At 41.7% G+C, this 15,882-nt stretch overlaps 1 protein-coding gene across 1 annotated transcript in view; it reads left to right on the top strand.

Moving 5' to 3' along the window:
- Positions 1-15,882, top strand: part of LOC126470943 (uncharacterized) — a 147,245-nt gene that overhangs the window by 37,486 nt on the left and 93,877 nt on the right. The window lies entirely within an intron of this gene.

The raw sequence follows: 15,882 nt of genomic DNA, 5'->3' as shown, positions 1-15,882 counted from the left end.
ATAAGATTTCACACACATTTGAACATTTTTTCTTCCATCAGTCCCACCTGATGGGGATCCCACACAGCACAGCAATACTCCAGAATAAAGCGGACGAGCGTGGTGTAAGCACATCAAGTGTGAGGGGCTACAGGTGGTTCGCAGCTGTCAGTGTATCTTCGATTACTACCACAGGTCCCATGCAAGCGCAAGAGAATGTCTCCCATAGCATAATAATGCTCCCACCAGGCTGCGACGGTGGCACGCTCCATGTTTCCAGCCGCCGTTCACCTCTATGACTGTGTTTGTGGATACGACCAGCAACCTAGTGTAGCAAACAGGCTAGTCACCCGAAGAGGCGACCCCTTTCCATAGATGGACGGACGAATACCGATGGTCCGGTGCCCACTGCAATCGTAATTAACGACGTCGTTGGGTCAACGTGTGAACACGTAGGGGTGGTCTGCTGTTGGGCTGCATGTTCAACAATATACGATAAATGGTGTGCTCCAAAACACTTGTTCGCGCACCAAAACTGTGCTCCTTTGGCAGAGATGCCATCTATCGTACTTTAAAGAGCAGACAAGCCTCCAGACCCTACGTTCTGTGAAGAGTCTTGCACGCCCAACTATTTAGCGCCCGTGGTAGTTTGACTGACCTTATACCTCTCTCCGGATCTGCTTAAGATACTAGCGCTTGAACATTCGACCTGCTTCGCCGTTTCCTGAATACACAGGTGGCGTCCAACGTCGCGGTTGAAAGTGGTCATTATGTTTTCGCTTATCAGTCTATATGCGGTGACACTGAACCACCCCATACTCAGTATCTCCTATGCGTACTCCCAGAGGGCTCACTACCTGCAGTTTGACAAGTTCGCGACTGCTGGCGACGAAACACACTGACGTACATATATGGGAAGCGGTATTGTTCAAAGATGACCAGAATTTAAGGCCCACAAGTAGATTCTCACATACGAGTACACCCGCCATACAAGATGAGACTGGCGATTTATGCCTTTATTAGTTTACGGAGGTATAAAATAGAGTAGGAAAACAGCCTAGATAGTTACGTATGTGATACCGCTAACCTTCAGTATTGAAACAGCGATAATGAAAGAGCAGAAAGAACAGATACTGATTAGTGGATCATATAATTAGGAGAGGTAAGAAAAAGAAATATGATTGGCAGGGACGATGTTGCCAGGTGAGAAAAATATATTTCCTAACTACAATAGTAGCATGTAAGACTATAGTTCTGTAGAGGGTATGTTGGACAAGGATGGAAACTGTCAGGATGTGCCGTACTAAATTCGTCCGAGTTTCCAAAGTGATTTATTATTTCCAGCTACAGTGCCCCAGTTCCTCTAGATCTGCATCACCAGGTTCCGCAATGCTGAGGACATCACTTTGCTGTCTGCAAATTGACTTGGAGCGGATTGGCAGCCTCAGTGACCTGTGCCGCGCACTGCTGTTCAAAAATGGTTCAAATGGCTCTGAGCACTAGGGGACTCAACTGCTGTGGTCATCAGTCCCCTAGAACTTAGAACTACTTAAACCTAACTAACCTAAGGACATCACACACATCCATTCCCGAGGCAGGATTCGAACCTGCGACCGTAGCAGTCGCACGGTTCCGGACTGCGCGCCTAGAACCGCGAGACCACCGCGGCCGGCGCGCACTGCTGTGTGTAGGCCTTGTACGGCTGCTGTGTTATGATGACATCAGGCTGCACCAGCAGTCGACTCAGCGGTCTCCATCCCTGTTGTCTCAGCAATGCTTGCAGGAAGCCACAGCGCGGCCTGCGATGTGACAGCCAAATCTGCGGCCCTCGTCTCGGGATGTCTTTGGCGTGTATTGGGAGCCAACAAGACTGCCCACAGTAGCGAGCCGTGGCGTGGCACACCACTGGTTGGTTCTGGACCCCGCATTGGCCTCAGAGGGTGGAACCAGCGACCCACCATGAATTGGAATGCTGTCCCCCCATCTGCTACTGCTTGTAGCCGGTAGTGTGACACGGCCCACTGTCCAGGAGAACTGTTACACTTGAATCCCTTGTTAGTGTACCAGCGCCTATTTATATGCAGCTGAGCGCCTCTGTTTTGCTAACCTGCCGCTCTGAGTCACGTACTAATAACACCTAGGTTGGGTGAGTGGTCCCCTTCTGCCTGTAATTTGCGCCATGCAAACAGCTGCGTTTACTCTTTTCAGCAGGTCTACAGCCTTGTGGCCTCCATTTTACTTCGTAACCGCTGGTAGCATAACTTACTGTCAACAGGCCCACACCTGGCTGTAACTTGTGTGCTCAGAAATATGGCACCAAAGCTAACCTTTTCCCATCTTAAACGGTGGTGCCGCTACATTATTCCCCTCTTCGGAAAGACCCGGTCCCCGACTCGACCTCAAACTATTCTTAATCTAGTTTTGGTCTGCATGTACTTATGACATATTTACTACTACTATTAGGAACATTAGATGTGGTCTAGTCCTCCTAAAACACATGGCATGAGGCAAAACTTAAAAATTCCTTACTGGATGACCACTTCACTTAATGCTCAGTCAACCCCATACCTACCCGTCTCATGCACTCGGTATCCAGCGCATTTGGATTTGGACTACCGTCGGTTCCCTTTTGGAATTGACTCTCCACCTTATCAGAATGAAAGCAACAAACAACAAAGTTAAGGCTGCGATGGCACTTTGCAAAGAGGTGCTCAAAACGAGCGTTACTCGTCGTTGCCTTTCCCTATATTGAGTGACATGCTACACAAGTTGTTCGGCTGATATTCGCCCCTGTTGCTCTGAAATGAACTGGTTTACAGATCTCAACAGGCCTGACTCTAGAGTTCGATTTAATAAGGACAGATTCTTCCTTGGAAAAACTCTAAAGTTGCTTCTGGCCAGTACAGCTGTGGCTGTGTAACATTCAATTGCGTGACTCTTGAAATTGACGCTGGCAGATGGAAAGTTGCTCCCATTATGTTACAAGCTGTTCCATTGATTGAAATTTCGCTCTCCTCGAGCTCTATACGATTTGCTCGTGCTCGTGCTCATGCTCGTCCTCAACTTCTTCATGTTCAACGATTCACACAGTTCCTTCATTAAATCCGACATGAAGTTGGTCCCTTGGTCAGAAACTATTGTCACCGGTACACCAAACTTTAAAATCCAGCTACTTACTAATGCTTGCGCAACCATTGCTGCCTGTTGATTTGGCATAGCCACCATCTCCACATACCTCGAAAAATGATCTATTATTGTCAGAACGAATCCGTTCCCCGATGATGTTCGACTGGAAAGTCCTAAGATATCAATTCCCAAAATAGAAAATGGACATGATCATGTACTTCTTTTAAAACCTCTTCTCTCAGCTTCTCTTGCAGTACTACTCTTGGCCCTAACTTCGTTTCCCTGCACAAAAGACCGTCGTACATATTAAATTGTGGCTGTGTCTGATACAATTTACAATCGTTATCAGTGTCCTGTAATTCTTGCCGTACTGCTAGGTCCTAACCTATGGCTTTTACTTTTGCCACCTTTCTACTCAGTGCATCTGCATTACTGTGCCTGTTCCCAGGCTTATGCACCACCTCACAGTCGAATTCACTATGCCCACCTAGTGAGTCTAGTGTACGGAACCTTCAACCCCAACAACCACTTCATTGTAGCATGATCTGTCACTACCAGAAATCTTCTCCCATATAAATACCATTTGAAATATGTGATTCCATATATTACGCTAAGCATCTTCCTCTTTGTTGTTGAGTAAGTCCTCTCTGCTTCATTCAACTGCGTAGACGCATAGGCTACAGGATGTTCTTTCTCATCAGTTTCCTGACTAAGAACACACGTTAATGTTTGATTTGATGCATCACATGCTAGAATAAATTCCTTTTCAAAATCTGGAAAAACAAGAACCGGACTTAATGTTAACACTTCTTTCAGTTTGTCAAACGATTTCCCACACTCTTCTGTCCACTTAAATTTCACATCCTTCTGTAACAATCGCATCAATGGCTGTGCTAAGTCTCCAAAACCCTTCACGAACTTTCGATAGAAGTTGCAAATTTCGACGATTTATTGCACTTCCTTAACTGTTTTTGGCTCCCAAAAATCCGTTACAACCTGTACCAACCTCGGATCTGTTTGCACTCCGTCCTTCCTGATGATGTGACCTAAATATTTCACTTCTTCCAATGTAAAATGATACTTCTCCAGGCTCAACGTTAAACGCGCCGCTCTTAACCTTATAAAGACTTCCCTTAACAGCTGTCTAAGCTGCTCTATACTACTTGAAAACACTATAATGTCATCCAAACAGTCAAGACACTGGCGTGGTTTCAAACCTCTCAACACACTGTCTAGCAACCTCTGAAACGTTATCGGAGCATTTTTCAAACCGAATGGCATTCTGATGTACTGTTAATGGCCTCCAGGAGTAGAAAAAGGAATTTTTGGACGATCCTCAGGAGCCACCTCTAACTACTGATAACCACTTGTCAAATCCATCGTAGAAAAGCACTGGCATTGTCCTAAGTGATCCAAAGTCTCCGATATATTTCGAATGGGTTATGCGTCAGTTACTGTCTTATTATTTAGGTATTGGTATTCACAACAGAACCTGTATTTCTTAGTTCCATCTATAGATTCTTTAGGCACAAGGACAGTGCTCACTCCCCAGCAAATATTACTATGCTCTACAAGACCGTCAGCAAGCTGTTGGCCAATGAAATCCTCCACAATCGGCTGCAAATACCTCAGTATTCTGTATGGTTTACAGTAAACAGGTGCTTCGTTACCTGTTGGTATCCTATGTTGAACTAATAGAATTGCTGGTAACGGCCCTTGCGAAAAAAAAACAAATCCTTTAATTCCCACAATAATTCTTCCATGTGCTCTTTTTCCCCTCTTTTCAAATGCTTAACTTTTTTATGCAATGAACTTCTATTGAAAGTTAGTGGTTTATCGCTACGCCTACGTCTCGAACACCAGTCTTCGTCATCTGGTACATCCAAATTCTCTACTAAAACACCTTTTCTCACATTCTCCTCTACAGTGCTAAAACTATCCAAGTTCATGGGGACTACTCGCCCGTCGTTTCCCTCTTGTACACATACAACAGTACGTTTCACAGAACAACCTAATGGATCCAAAAATTAATTTTCCTCCAATGATTCAATAACACATACCATACCCACAGGTAGATTTGACTCTACACTTACCCAAAGCGACTTCCCGGTGCCACTAGACACACAGTCATGCAAATTAAGCCTTAATGCTAATCTACACAGTTCAATTGGTTTGCTTATTATGTAGAACGCCCCTCGCGACAGCTCTGCATTGACAACAGTTTCCCTTAGCTGAAATAACATTCCACCAAAATCCACAGTTCATGCCTAAGGTCAATTTTGGCATGACGTTGATGCAAGAAATCTACTCCTAGGATCATGTCGTAGCCCTCGCTTACCCATGGTACTACTTTTATGCATGCATCAAATCGGACTTTTCCTATGCGAAAGTCAACTGTCACCAACCCCAAAGGTGTGACCTCCTTATCCCCCACTCCACGCAACTTATAACGTGGTGGGTCTAACTTCCTTCGTCCCATTAAACTCTTAGTAGCCACTGACATTTGCGCCCCTGTGTCCAACAAAATCTTAAACTTTTTAGTTCCTGTGGATCCTACCACTGATCATTCCACCTCTGCGCACCTATTTGTAGCATTGAAATTAAACAGGAGCTCCCTTAGGTGGGTCTTGGGCCCCCTCTGCCGTTTAACTTTTGTCCACTCCACTTCTCCATCCTCCACGCTGCTGATTTCCACCTCTTCCTCTATTCCTCAGTTACTGGGTACATTGCCTCTGCACGTTTCCTCTACGACCACACTTATAATATTTTATACTCGCTGTAAACACTGCTTGTCTATCATGTACCCCTGTTGCCACGTCTATTTCCTCACGTTGAACTGCCATCTGAATGGCTGAATACAAATCCTTCGGAGTCCCGTCACGCACTTTCCGCGACATATGCACCGGTAGCTCCCTCAAAAATATATCAAGTGCAATTTGCTCGGCCTCCTGCACAGAACACCATTCGCTTCATTGCTCTGACCCAACTAGTAAGTATACTCGTTAATTTCTCTTATCCTGTCGGCAAATTTCTCTACCGTCTCCCCCTGCCCCTTCTTCATTGTACTCAACCTCTCCCTGAAGTACCGAGCACTATTCTGCTTCTTCTACCGCTGTAAACGCCCCTCCTTCAACCGCTTAAACTGTCCCGCATTCCCCAAGGCCTGAGAACACCTTAAATATATCTTCGTTTCACCCGTTAATCTAATCTTGGCTACATGTAACAACTGTTCATCAGACCAGCCATTCATCACAGCTGAAATTTCCAAGTCCTCCACAAACGAACGCCTATCTTCAGATGCCTTGCCAGAAAACGGAATAATCAAACTTGCAGTAGCTGGATCAGTCTCCTACTGTGGCACCCAAGGCAAAAACGACTGAGCAGATGCGGTTTCCCGCTCATGTCTAGATGTTAATTCATTTCTCAACTACCTATTCTCCGCTGTCAATTGTGCTACCTTTTCCAACAAAATCTGTACCGCTTCCGGCTCTGAAACACCTTGCGTCCCTGACTTTAGCATTAGTAGCTTTCGTTCCCAGTAGTCCTGAAACAGAACATTTATGTGCAAGAATAACCTGACTTCCTACAGCTCCATATCATCATACTCAGTATCATCATACACTAATACAAAAGTAATCAAATGCCACATAAAACCACATGTTATTGCCCCAAACACACAACACTTATTCTGAAAAGAAATATGCCTAAGCAAAACATCTAATATGGCCTGCCAGGAGCCATACGCAAAACACAAACAAAAATGAAAGAAAATGTCTAATACTCAAAAAGAAAAATTGGTCAAAACTCACCATATTTGAGGATGGTAATGCAGGCAGTGGGCTCAAACGTCGTACTATACAGACGACGCCCAGCATTCTAACACCAAGTGTAGAGGGTATGATGGGCGAAGATGGAAACTGTCAGGATGCACTGTATTAAAGTTCATCCAAGTATCCGAATTGATTCATTATTTCCAGCTGCAGTGCCCCCATTCCTCTTGCTATGACTAACCAGGTCCCGCAATTCTGAAGACACCACTTCACTGCCGGCCGCTGTGACCGAGCGGTTCTAGGTGCTTCAGTCCAGAACGGCGCGCCTGCTACAGTCGCAGGTTTGAATCCAGTCTTGGACATGGATGAGTGTGATGTCCTTAGCTTAGGTAGGTTTAAGTAGTTCTAAGTCTAGGGGACTGATGACCTCAGATGTTAAGTCCCATAGTGCTTTTCAGCAGGTCTACAGCCCTGTGGCCACCATTCTACTTCACAACCACTGGTACCGTAACTCACTGTCAACAGGCCCACACCTGGCTGTAACTTGTGCACGCAGAAATGTTGCAACTAAGCTAACCTTTTCCCATCTTAAACGGTGGTGCCGCTACAATTCCATTAAGTTTCTAAGATCACTATGTAGTGTCTTTCCTAATTAGGAACTCGGAAGAGAAGTAACGGACAAGATGTGTAATCAAGCTAAAAATGTTCAAATGTGTGTGAAATCTTATGGGACTTAACTGCTAAGGTCATCAGTCCCTAAGCTTACACACTACTTAACCTAAATTATCCTAAGGAGAAACACACACATACATGCCCGAGGGAGGACTCGAACCTCCGCCGGGACCAGCCACACAGTCCATGACTGTAGAGCCTCAGACCGCTCGACTAATCCCGGGCGGCTGTAATCAAGTAAAAGAGCAATAACCACGGTACAAATATTACACATAAACAGTGAATCGCAACACTTTAAATAAATAATTAGATGCATTAGTAGTAATTAAAAGTAAATAATAAGAACAGATTATACCAGTAGTCGTTCAACTTTTTTGCTCAGTGTCCAATACTAACATTATCGGGTGGCATCTTTGGTTGTACAAGTACCGATGCAAATACTAATTGGTAACCTACATAAATCAGTATGTCACGAGGCACCAACAGCCTAGCTATAGTAAGGACGCGATAAGTTGGTAAACTTCGTGTTGACTGTTGTCTGATTCAGAATGCTGCCACCCCTAGCGACCCCAGAGTTGTGATTCTCTTATTTCTGACTAAGTGTTGCTCTGTGAGTGAATAATTAATTAAATGTGTTATTGAAAAGGAGGGAAGATTGCATTTTAACAACTGTCAACAGTGAAGTCATTGGAGACGAAAAAAAAGTTTGTATTGGAGAAGGATTGGGAAGAAAGTCATCCGTGCCCTTTCAAAGGAACCATCCCACAATTTGTCTTAAGCGATGTAGGGAAATCATGGAAAACCTAAATGTGGATGGCCGAAGTGAGATTTCAGGCATCGTACTCCAGAAAGCGAGTCCTGTGCGCTGACCACTGGGCCTTCTTATTTAGTGCATTATGCAATGTGAGAAACGATCGCAGACGTTTATTGATATTTTGAATGTCGTTTATCTTCTACTCACTGCGTTGTACATCAACAGGCTTCATTAATTTAAGGTTCCTTTCTACAAATAAGTAGGGCATTCGAAGATGACCATCTCACTAATTGGCATTCACTAATAAATGTTACTCTACATAAAAATTTGTACCACAGCAGCTTATCGGTACGAGCCGTGCACGGTCGTGAGTTGTCATCACATCATCACAGGAAGACGAATAATAAAATATCGTCCTGTAAACCATTAGTGGCCACGCTACTTTGTCCCCGAAGCAAGCGGCCATTTTACTTACTTCAGGACCGAATTCACCAAGGTCAATTAAAATTAAGCAAACCTTAACGTATTTCTGTACCTCTAAGTTCCTTTTCCTTTTTTGTTGATAAGTATCACATTCGTAAGAATCTCTTAAAGCTAGTTGCCAGTTGCGTAAAATTATAAAGAACGACTGAGAATCGCGGGCATCCAAATACTTGAATCGGGCCGCATGTCGCCTGCGGGTCGCCGCTTGACGAGCCTTGGTTTAGAGCAGGGGTAGTCAACCTTTATTACCTACCGCCCACTTTTATATCTCGGTTAGTACTAAAATTTTCTAACCGCCCTCCGTTTCAACAGCAATGGTGATTTACAAATTAAGAAACTAACCATGTTATAAAATTTAACTAATGAAATAGTTTTTAAAATCCATATTACCCACTATGAAAGCTGGTGTGCCAACTAGTGGGCGATAGGGACCAGGTTGACTACCACTGATTTAGAGTAATATTGCAAGGACAATAACTGGAGGCTCATGAATAAAAATATAAAGAAGGTCGGGTAAGAAAGTCAGTCAAGTAGTTTAAAAAATACCATCACGACTTTGGTCGAAATATATATAGGGAAACCACGAAAAATCTAAACCAGAATGGTCAGACGAAGATTGTAATCTCACTCCTTTCAAGTGTGACTACGTTGTCTAAACCACTTGATAAAAATCATACAAATTGATACTATCTGATAAGACTAATACCGGTGGCTTACTGATCTACAGAGATATTCAAACAACCACGATTTGGGGGCAGTATTTGTTACAATCTCAAACTATTCGTAGATAATAGGATCGGCTATTAGAAAGGAATACCAAATAAATATATCCGTAAAATGCTGTCAGATGCTGTCCGGACAGCTCAGTGGTATAAAAATAGGAAATTAGCTGTTAATTTAGAAAACAATAAAATTATTCACTTACGGAACCATGAAAATAAATTAATGTTTGACTACTCTATTACTGACTTGCAACTAGATGTACTCGTGTCTTACAGACACCTGGGAGTAGTCAAGTAATGTGGGAATAGCTTCAGGAAGCCGAACCACGATTTTACTGCACCGTAAGGGATCATGGATGTAGGGAGAGTTAGATAATTAAGAGGACCTCAACCATAACGAAATGAAACAACGTATCCTTGAGACATTCGATTACTTTTAAGTCAGTGACTTATTAATGTAGAAATGGCTTTGGATGTTTGCTTATCGTGTTGCGACAGTGGTTGGTCAGTGATTTCAAAACTGAGGAACCAAAAGACGATAATTCTTCTGAGATCAACGTCTGATTTAGAGTTCTCAAACTGGTGTCTGCTTTCCATTTTTATCCTAACTAAAGGTATTTAGATCAGATCTGCATGTTAAATTAACACTGAAATATTTGTAAGTGCAACGTTAGCTCATGCATGTGGTTATTGATTTCTGCCAAAGTTTGGTTTTGTATTCTCCAGTTTAGCAAACAGCACGCAGATATTTGCAAATTGGTGCGGGTGTATATCATATTGGAAAAGTGACAGGGGTGATGGACCATACAATTGTTCAGTACGTCCTCTCAGCGAAGACTGAAGATGTAGCGTTTTAGCAGGATTTTCGTTGTCCACAGTTAGCGCCGGAAAAAATCGTTAATTTCGTTCAGTGCAACAATTTTAAGAAACTGACTCCAATAAAACAGAAAACAGCAATTGATATATATCTATTTGTTTTATGGGGCTGTTATTGTCGCGAACACTCCATTGTGTGCAAAACGGAAAGAGCTGAACATTAATCACGACACTAATAGTAAGTTAATCATGAGACTTCGCTCTCATAGTTTCTCTCATAGTAAAGGGTGCTACTACTTTACAGATGACTACAAAACTACGACAGAAAATGATAAACGTGTTTCTGCACATCGAAGCTTGAAGCGAAATCCAACTCCTGAACTACATGAAGCAGAATGTGCGAAATGCAAAATCATGCATACCCGCTCTGTTGTATGTAACGTGTCGTATCCTGAAGCACTGTGGAAAACAATGTGCAACTTCGGCGTAGAGACGACAACACCAGATACTGAGCTCCAAGCGTTTGCATTTGAAGTAACTATTCTTTCTCAGCAGTTCTCAGGTCCGAGATTACGATAAATTATCAGCTGCAAGATAATACCCTCTCGCATAGTAAGTTTTCCGTAAAAAACGTTTCTGTATACACAGTACGCAAAGCAACCACGAAAATTTCTTCTGATGCAGTATGTAATGATGGCGTGAACATAGGTGTGATTGAAAACGTTGTCGATACGATTGTTCTATTTCTCACTGAGATCTTAAATCTCTTTCTTGTTATTCTTGTTAGTGGTGTATATCCTACTGAATAGAAGGAAAGCTTAAAAAAAATTCAGCCAACACCCATGAATGATAACCCAAAATCACCTAGAGACTGTAAGCGGATCAGTGTATTATCCGCAGTATTGAGATCTAGGACTACATAGGTTACGAACAGCTGATGGATTGTTTCCACGATAAACATCAATCAGGCTTCCGTAAACAGCACAGTATAATAGCTGCATTGATGAAAGTGACTGAAAGATATCAAACATGCCGTTCACAGACATGAAGCTACAATTTTAACAGTGACTGATTTCAGGAAGTCTTTCCATATGGTTGATTTAGATTTCTTACTAATCCACATGAAACAGGTGAATTTGTCAAACAGTGCAATACTTGAGTCGACAGATGCGTGAAAAAAAGACGTGGACGAGACACCTTTGCGTCAAAGAAGTCATCATGGCAAAATGTTCTCTCTGGAGTCCATCAGAGTTTCATAATTGGTTCATTACTTTGCTCGTAGTATATCAGTGGTCTTTCATTTGTGATTCGCGTCTGATGCTACCACTTATTTGCTGACGATATCCTGTTGCACGTAAGTGCCAGCTCTGAGAACATTGCTGCTGTGGCAACTGGCACGATTAGCGATCTAGTGCTGTATCATTATGGTCATGAAACTCGGTTCTTTAACTAAAGACTAAGAAGTCACAGGTCATCCTTACATCTCACCGAAATTCTATCAGCGGATATTTTCGTAAAATACCACAGTATCTCCAGTAGTTATCAGTGAAATCCTACTACCATTTCAAAAATACTGAAAGACCTTGGCAGTGGTTGGGCGGCCAAATAGTGAAGAACGATCTGTTGCAGCTTGTATGAAATCCCTCTCCTGTCTATATGTGGTCCTAAAATTCTGAAAATCATTCCCCCCTCAAACTGAACAGAATTACTCTAGTGTTCACCCCTGCTGAATTTTTATTACTGTGATATAGTTCATCACAAAACAAACAGTGAAAAGTTCAGACGAAAAGAGATAGTGATAAACGCTTGAATAAGATATACGTCCAACTTTCGGTTGTTTGATCATATCAGTCCTCCTTATACTCAATTATGTGGGGTGTGATCAGATAAGCGGCGTGATCTTCAATCGCTCTGTTTCGTAGTGTCTGTTGCCCTCAGTACTTCTCCTCACTTATCAGATACCTGTCATAATGTTATAACTGAAATACCAGATCGGATACGTCCAGCATCTTGGTTGTACTTTTGCACAAGAATAAATCTGTCTCCATTTTATTTTATTGTCCATTTCAATCACTCGACTATGGAACAAATTAGCCTGTAACCTGTATCCTATCAAATGACTCTCTGAATTCAAGAGGAGGCTAAAGTCTTTATCATCAGCGTACCTTCCTTCACCATTTTTTCTGTTTTACTTTTTTCGTCTCATCTACTACCATTGTTCCTCTGTCAGTTCAAATTCTTTCTCGCATTTATTCCTTCTTTTTTGTTGTCATACGTTTTTGATCGATGTCGCTACTTACATTCGACAAGAACGAAACGAGAATATTACCTAACGTTGGTAGGACTGACATTTCCTAAATTCCATATATATATTTCCTTACATATTATTATTGTTATTAATATTATTACTATTACTGTGATTATAATTAATGTTGTTTACGTACCATACAAATTATAAACTTCATTCAGTGAGGAAATCTTAAATTTAAGAGAGGGCCTGACCTCTCTTGCCTTGCCAAGCTAAATAAATGCATAAACAAACAAGTAAATAAAACGTCTCTCCAATTTCTATTTCAGAATTTAAGTCAGGGTTGAAACTTAAATAGTGGCAACTATTTATTCACAACCGATAAAAAAGAGTTACATGTTTGCACCTGTTACTGTACTTCAAAGTAGTCGCCAGCTTTGTGTAGAACCCGTTGTCAGCTATGTGAAAGGCGTAGTATACTCTTAGCACGGCCTGTTCTGTTAATGGTGCGAATTGAGCGGTCTACTGCCTGTCGAATCTCTGGAACAGTTCTGAAGCGAATGCCACGAAGTGGTTCCTTCATCTTCGGAATGAAATCAAACTCACAAGCCCTTAAGTCCGCGGAGTATGGTAATTGGAACAGTAATTCCCAGTCCCATCGACGGTACAGAGCAGCCACAGCTTGCGCTGTATGCTCCCGCGCATTGTCGTGGAAAATGTTAGGTGGGTTGCACAGAAAGTGTCGCCGCTTCTTTCGCAAAGCTGGTCGCAGGTGAAGCTCCAAAAACGGATAGTAATACTGTGCATTGGCGGTTTGCCGTTGGGGGACGTAATGAATTAGGATAACACCATCACAGTCGTACACGAGAATCACCATAACTTTAGACCGTTCCATTCGCACCATCAACAGAACAGGCTCTGCTAACGGTATACTACGTCTTCCACATCGCTGGCAAAGGGTTCTACACAATGCTGATGACCACTTTGAAGGACAGTAACAGGGGCAAACATTTAACTCTTTTGTATCGGTTGTGAATAAATAGTTGCCACTATGTAAGTTCCAACAGTCGTATATGCAACACACAAGTTGCAAAATACCGTTATTACTGTTTCTTTGTGAGTGCTCACATATCAGTTCTCCATATTTAGTAAACTTTATGCGCTGCATTGTATTTCCGTATTTCTAAACTGAGGAAGCCACCTCTATAGGAAGCTGTAAGTAGTATTACAAGCCCCAAAAATGCGAACGGTAGAATAAAAAGTATGCAAATAATGTTCTATACGCCTATTTTTTCCAGTAGTCCATAAATTTTTCCAAATATTGCTTGTGTGTATTACGTGATTACACATACGTGCATCCATATTACGATGTCGACTTTATTTCGGTTGGTAATGGTGTGAGGCTGTGTCAACACATTGGAATCAAACAGATATTATTTGCACTGATTTTTGCAGTTTGATGTAGCTGCAAGTATCAAAGGATAGAGTCTCATTTCTTTTCTACTTTAAGGCAACGATTGAAATTTGTTCATGAGTAGTGCTAGAACTCCATATGGAACTCTAGTAGCATCGTGTACTGTAGACAGATATTCTGGATGGAATCACACACTGAACCCACTATAACTAGCTTTATTTAAGTGGTGGTTTAAATAATCTGGGGAGTGCAAGAACTCATCATAACACGGTAATATACAGCTTGCAAATTTCAATCAGAATACGTGGATTGGCTCGAAGCTTCAGCACACGTTTTATAATGACGTACTATGAGTTATTGCGAATGAACTTCCTCGTTAAATACAGTTTATAATAATTTCACGTCTTCTTTTCTGCAACTACCTTTCACTTTGCAAACTATTATATAGCGTACAATGGACGCATCAAAACGAAAGCATTTAGAGTATGAAGGAGTGATAAACGCCTAAAACTTAATGTTAGACGCATTAAATCTGTTATAAGCGAAAACGTTGAGACATCAATCCACAGTGCTATTTATTTTACTCTCTCGTAGGTCCACAACATGCAGGAATATTTCTACGACATACACCAAAACCAATAGGTCTTCATGTAGCGCGGAACTTCGTTGTTCAAATCAAATTTTTTATACCCCTGTTACGTTTACACAAAAATAGTCAGTCCTCGTTACGAGCCTCTTGACCAAAGCTACTCTATCTAATATCAGAGTTGTATGGGAATGTTCAAACATGTGTAATGTTATGATGCTAAATACATAATTATTAAGTACTTATCCAGTTACGTGAAAGAGCAGTTCTTTTATATATATGTATAAGACTGCTCTTCTAATAACCAGTAATACGATGTAAAAGTGTGTAATGACGCTTTCTCCTTGAGAAAAGCACAAGTACGATAATTTGTTAGATGCTTATCTGCTATGAAGGAAGCGGCTGTAATTTTATGAAACCTTTTGTGTCTGCTGAAAAGTGCATACATAAATCAAACATTTAAAGCCTGAGAGCTTTCACACATATGGAAGAGAATACATGGTGGAAGGTATGTCCCCATATTCTAGAAGAAGTTGTGCATGGCAGGGCTTTAAAAAGTTTCTGTATAGATGTGCTGTCAATATTGTTCGGCATACAGCCTTTGTGGGTGTCAGGAACTGAAATTTTATTGCCACTTTCTGCAGCAGCTAACAAGCAAATGTTAATAACTGACACGGACAGCTGATATAACCTGACCAGCGAGTTACGTGAACAGCTCCTTTCTTCAGCGAATGTGATTTCCCGACAACAAAAACTGAATATTGCCATTTTACAGCAACCATGAATGGTCTTGGTCCCTGACGGTGTAAAAAGAAAAATTTTAACGCTAATGAAAAGTACACAATGGAAGCAATTTCGCGCACGAGAACGTTTCAGTGATAATGAAGAAAGTTGTGAAATGTTTGTCGCTGCAATTGTAGATGGAAATATCCTGAAGGAGGTTTAGTACCATCGGCCTAGCTACTACAATTTTACTATCAGCAAATTACGCTTACGTTTGACCACAATCTTAATAATACAGTAGCTCTTATCCTTGGATCTGATGCAGTAAATAAAATGTAAAATATATTACCTGTCCTAGTCTTAAGACATGCTGTGTTTTTTGTAGCATTCTTAATAATCAAATCTGCATTATTCACAGTATTTTACACTATGATAAGAGAGACCACCGGAGATCTGTGTAAAACTACCCATCAACTGAACGTGGGATCTAGCTACCACTTATCGTGCTAGTCTGTGTTTTCCTATCCTGCTAGAAAGCAATATTTGCATTAAATTACTTTGTTCTCTCCCCATATCACATTACATTGTC

The sequence above is a fragment of the Schistocerca serialis genome, chromosome 3, assembly GCF_023864345.2.
Source record: "Schistocerca serialis cubense isolate TAMUIC-IGC-003099 chromosome 3, iqSchSeri2.2, whole genome shotgun sequence".
Taxonomy (NCBI): Eukaryota; Metazoa; Arthropoda; class Insecta; order Orthoptera; family Acrididae; genus Schistocerca; species Schistocerca serialis.
The sequence above is the reverse complement of the archived record's forward strand: the minus strand, read 5'-3'. Positions and strand labels throughout refer to the sequence as shown.